This window comes from Solanum tuberosum, unplaced genomic scaffold (assembly GCF_000226075.1).
Source record: "Solanum tuberosum cultivar DM 1-3 516 R44 unplaced genomic scaffold, SolTub_3.0 scf00285, whole genome shotgun sequence".
Lineage (NCBI taxonomy): Eukaryota > Viridiplantae > Streptophyta > Magnoliopsida > Solanales > Solanaceae > Solanum > Solanum tuberosum.
Window position 1 is genome coordinate 647,816 of NW_006239208.1, and position 6,455 is coordinate 654,270.

The window sequence follows — 6,455 nt, forward strand, 5'->3', positions numbered from 1 at the left end:
CATATCATGCAATTATTTGATTATTGTATGTATAGAAACCTGCAAATTTTACAATACATAGTACAACTTATGATTAACATATCTTACATCAATAAACTAAGATTGTTTTAGTAATATGATAACTTTAAAAAATGTATTAGGGTCTAGATAATAAAAAACAGAATCAAGGAAAAATTTAAAAAGTCACACAGATATGAAAGTTTTTATATTCAATACAAGATATTAATGTAGAAAATTGAGTACTTAAAGTATTTATTATGTTTGTGATATTACTAAAATTTTGTGCCTTGAAAATCTATGTTAGATTATTTCAATAGATAGAAAAAATCAAAATAATAACTCAATTAAAATTTAGATTTATGTTTCTTGCAGATAATATTTGGACATATATATAATTTTTCCAAACAAAAAAATCATTACTTCTACTTGAGTCATTTAATTATTTAAATTATAATAAATTTAAAAATACTGTCATGATCTAACTTTTATTTATTAATATAAAATTATTTAATTTGAATAAAAATTATTTGAATATAAAAAGGGGAAAAGAATAGAAAGATAAAAGAAAGGATGATATACAAAAAAAGATAAATTCGTAGATTTTTAGGTCTAATAAAAAAAAATTAATGATTTTTTTTCACGGCGATCTTAGATCACAAATAGAACTGTCCCAAATTTTTTATTTTAAAAAAATTTGTAGCTATATGGACTTAATAAAATATGATATGTACTAATAAAATTGATCTACGTTTTAAAAACATAATTGATATGTGTAAAAACTTTTTAAAAAAATCCAAAATAAATAAATAAAATTTTATGAAACAAAATAAAGAGAACCACCTTAATTTCTTTATAGGCTCTCTTTGAAAGTGATTAACTTTATACTATTATAGAATTAAGTACTAATCTTTTTTCTTTTTTCAAATAGTTTATATGTTGTGATATAACATTTTAAATGGTATAATCAAATAAATAAAAGAAAATAGATACGAATAGACTTTTTAGAGCTCGCATTATAAATTGTAACAGATATAGAAAAAAATGAAAGGAGAAAAGTATGTTCGAATCATAAATTTTAAGAAATAATTAAAAATAACAATGTATTTACATAAATTAAAGAGTAATAATCCATATATAATTTTAAGTTGAACTAGGTCGAATACCTCAACTAACAATCAGTTCCAATGCAAATCTACATAAAAAAAAATTAGAATGTTAGAAAATATATACTAAGATGAATCAAAACAAAGAATTATATCAAAATCTAAAAATTAGACACAAGTACTAATTTATTTTATGAAGATGTTTTATCCAAACAAAGATCATTAAAATTTTGATTTTCAAAATTGAAATTCATTCTCTACTTCTTTATAGAATTTATAAATATACAAGATAGTTCTTCTATAAGATCTGAGAGTGAGCTACACAAATATAATGAAAGAATGAAAATAGATTTTTTTTTTTTTTGCTAGAGTATATATGTATAGTAAAAAGATAACTTGAGAAAGTACCCTTGAATCTTGAAATTTGATGAAGAAATGAGCAGAAAATATGTCTATATTTATAGTGTGAAAAATGATATGCAAAATACTATCCATAAAATTAAAATTCCCTTACCAAATATATTATGGAAAGAAGAAAAGAATAAGGGGAAATAAATTTAATGTAATAGATTGAAGTTATCCAATTTTTTTCTTGGTCAACTTCTTACATAATTTCAAATCACTCACTGATATATAAGGAAAATAAGTTAAATAAAAAATAACCCTAAATTTAGAAGAAGAAAAAAATACATAAGTATTCAATTAAAGTAAATTTTTTTATAGAAGACAAATCAATATAATATTTATAATTATGGTATATACACTACATATTGAACTTAAACTTCGAAGGCTATATATTAACGCTCTCGTGAATTATAATATATAACGTAGTTTAATAAGTAACAAAAAAAATAAAAATGTAAATGATATAAATCATGATATACAAATTTTAAAATTTTCTTACCAATTGTATTATGGCAAGAAGAAAAGAATAAGAAGAAATAAATTTAATTTAATAGATTGAGGCAATCTAAATTTTTTTTTGGTCAACTTCTTACATAATTTCAAATCACTCACATATATATAAAGAAAATAAGTTAAATAAAAGAATTATAATATGAAATAAAAAATAACCATATAAATTTAGAAGAAAAAAATGCAGATGTATTTCAAATAGGGAAAAGGCTCAAATATGCCATCGAACTTTCAGAAAAAAAGGCTCATTTATGTCATCCGTTAAAAGTTTGGCTCATCTATGCCATTACCGTTTAAGAAAAGGCTCATTCATGCCATTATTTTTTAATAGTGATTTTGCAAAACCATTTTTTACACGTGGCCACGTCATTATTATTTTTATATAAAAAAAATTCAAAATTCTGAATAAAAATAACCCACCCAAGTAAAGACCCACCGAAATTTTAAAAAATCCCTATAACCCATCAATAACCCAATTCTTTCATGTATTCCCAATCTTTTTACGGGTTGTAATGTTGTATGTACAATTCACTGGACCAGGAACTATTCACGGGTGGTAATGACCGGAAAATTCTTGTGTGGTCTCCAAGTAAAGCCACTACTGAGGAATTGGAGCGACTGAGTAGCTCACGAAATTTCGGAGGTTCCATGTCAAGTTCAACTTTCAGTTTTCTTCACTGTACATTTGCTTGAGCAAATATGTAATAAATTGGAATCTGATGTTGTACAACAAGGTCCTATTTCTATTTGAAACGCTCAAATAATGTCACTGTTTGTTATGTTTTAAAAAAATAAAATTGGGTTATAGAGATTTTTTAAAATTTGGGTGGGTCTTGGGTTATTTTTATTCAGAATTTTGATTTTTTTTATAAAAATAATAATGACGTGGCCGAATTATAATTGACCACGTGTTAAAAATGGTTTTGTAAAACCACTGTTAAAAAATAATGGCATGAATGAGCCTTTTCTTAAACGGTGATGGCATAGATGAGCCAAACCTTTAATGGATGACATAAATGAGCCTTTTCTGAAAGTTCGATGACATATTTGAGCCTTTTTCCTTTCAAATATGATCACATTCAGAACAGTAGAGAGAAGTACCAATATTACTTTGGGTATAATACATAAACATGACACTTAACTTGGTGTCAATTGGCAATTATGACCTTTAACTTTGGAATGTGCACAAGTAAACACTTAAACTTGTATAAAATTGAACAAATAGACACATTCGTTTTACGTGGCACCCTACATGACAATTTTGTGTCCTACGTGGCGTCCTATGTGTATTATGCCATGTAGAACAAGTGTGTCTACTTGTTCAATTTTATACAAATTTAAGTGTCTATACTTGTGCACACTCAAAGTTAGAGGGCATAGTTATCCGTTGAAGCCAAGTTAAGTGTCATATTTGCGGGATAGCTACTTTGTACTTGTAAGTGTTAACACGGTTATATGAGTTACTAAGCTCGTGGTGCAGTAGTGTGACTGTTTCACCCTTAATCAGAGGTCTCAGATTTGAGTCTGAGTATGGAGAAAATTCTATTGGAGCGTCATTTCCGAATGAGCCTTGCAATACGTCAGCTGAATTTAGTTGGAGCTCCAATACATACTCCTAATAGCAAATAAATAAATAAAATCTCGATTGAGATACTCGATGGCCCTTTATATGGGTTGAGCTTGAGTGAGTATAATAAGATGTTTCACTAACGCACTCAGAGAGACCGAACCTGCTTAAATTAAACCCATCGAGTAGCTTAGATTTTGCTATCCTTATTAATTGATGTTTAGTATTAGATTTTAATCAGAGACTTCACAATAACTTTGGCAGTCCAGTGTATATTCCAAATGCTTACGTACGCAAAATCATCATTAATTACTTGTTTTTTCAAATTATTTTTAAGACTTCAAACATCAAATCAACTAATAGGAATAGTGTGGTAAAATAGTCATGTCAATTATTATTTTTCTTAATGAATGTGTTAAGTTCAAATAGAACAAGTAAAAGTTAATAAATGAAATAAATCAGATGACTTGAAACAAAAAAATAACTTTTAGTATAAGAGATACGTACAAAGGAAACAGAGGGAGTAATAATTATCACTCCATTTTTTAATTTATATAAGATGTTTAAATAGGTAAGATGTTTCAATGACATATTTGTATTATTTCCTGAAGATTAAAAATAGTACGAATATAATATTTGGTTCCAATTCTTAAATTTAATACTATAAATGGTTTCGTAATTTTAATTTCTAGAGTACTTCTTTGAAGTCTATTAGATTAAAGATTTGATTGGCTAATTAAACTGCAAATGAAAATCTAAGCATATACTTTGATTAATGAGGTTATGGATAATTCAAATTTTAATTTGTTTTTAGGTTTGACAATATTGACCTGACATTAATTTTTATCTTCTTTTTTTCCCTGGTCTCAAAATATGACAAAAGGATCCCCCCCCCCCCCCTCTTGACAGAATAATATCCTTCCCACAGTAATAATTTTTTTTTGTTTCCAACCGTGTATTCATATTAGAATCCAATTATTTCGAATTCACATCGTATAATATTCAACAAGTAATAATTTCACCGTATTTAAAAGGAAGCAAATCCAGCTTGTCTTAGTGATTTTAAGTTTCTACAACTTTAGATGTGTGAGTTTACATAAATATGTGCTAGTTCATGCATGTCTACAAGTACAATATATTAATATGTGCTTGGTACGTAGTGAGTAAAAAAATTGTCATGTATAAATATCGTTGTTGATGTGTATATACATACCTAAAATAACACTTGGAGTTAAATTAAATCTCTTGATTATGACATATCAAATGCTTATTAATTGTTAAAAACGTCATGACTTTAATTTGTTACATGTACGTACGAATATTGATTCAGGTTGAAAAGTAAATTTCGTTAATCATTGTTTGTGATTGGGTGTTGACTTATAAACGTAAATATATATCCCTCCGTCTCTATTTACTTGTCAAATACTCTCTTCGTTCAATAAAAGTTGCCCACTATATTATTTTGAGATGTCCAATAATATTTGTCCACTTTATGAAATCAATGGATAATTTTATTCTTAGTTCCTAATTTACCGTTATCATTAATTATTGTCATTTCTCTATTATATTTTTCAAGACATTGTATTTATTATATCTAAAGGGTGATGTAGTAAAATTACCCTTCTATTTATAGTTTCTTAAGAAGTGTGCAAAGTCAATAGTGGACAAGTATTGTTGGACAAATGGAGTATTTCCTAATTTGATGTCCTTTTTTACTTGTCATTTTTGACAAATGAGGGAGGGACGATTCTTTTCTTCCTATAATACCCTCAATTTATTGATATTGAGTTATTGTCTTTGAAAAATATAATGAATAAATATGTTTAAGACTATAATAGGAATAAAATGATAAACTCACTATACCGATAATTATTTTCTTAATAGATGTGTCAAGTTAAAATTTAACAAGTAAAAAGTAACAGAAGAAGTATATATAGAATTGCTCCATCACAAGTTTATTTGTTACCCTCAGATTGTGAATGTATGATTATATCCTCACTCAATTCAAAATGAATCTAATACTTCCTATTAGTTCAATACTATTTTCTTGTAGCTACTTATTTAGGAGAACGACAACAATAACAATAATAATATATTTACTTAAATTTTATAGGTGGAGTTTAAAGAGGGTAGAATACATGCATACTTTATTACTCCTATTATTTTATGAAGATAGAGATGTTATTTCCGAACCATCAATTCAAGTTCAACAAATCTAGATACAAGAAGGGAACGGTAAAGAAAATATAGTCTTATGAGATAGAGAAGATGCACCATAAAATGGAAATTTTTCCTAAATCTCATATACCCACATGAGGTGTTCTTATAATATCATGAGTCATTACATATTTAAAATCATAAAAATAAATTATTTAAAAAAAATAAAAAAATATGATGAAATTAATCTATTTATAATATCAAAGACGAGCAATTATATATAAACACATAATTTTATTTTTACACATATACTTGCATATCAACCCACATATATTTTTCCTTATAGTTGTGATGGAATTGATAGTAAACAATCACTATGGGTGTGTTTGGTATGAAGGAAAGTGTTTCCTAGAAAATATTTTTCTAGAAAATAAGTAGATTTTTGACTTATTTTCTCATGTTTGGTTGATGAGTAGAAAATATTTTCTAAAAAAGATTTTTTAGTGTTTGATTTATGAATGAAAAATATTTTTGAGAAAATATCTTTTGTTTTTACTAGAGAGTAGAAAATAATTTTTGAAATATATTTTTTAAAAACAAACTTAAATTTATTTTTGGGGTGGGGGGTCGAGGGTACGGGTGAAAAATAAAAAATTTCGAAGTTGAAAATATTTTTTAAAAACAAACTTAAATTATTTTTTTGGGGAGGTGGG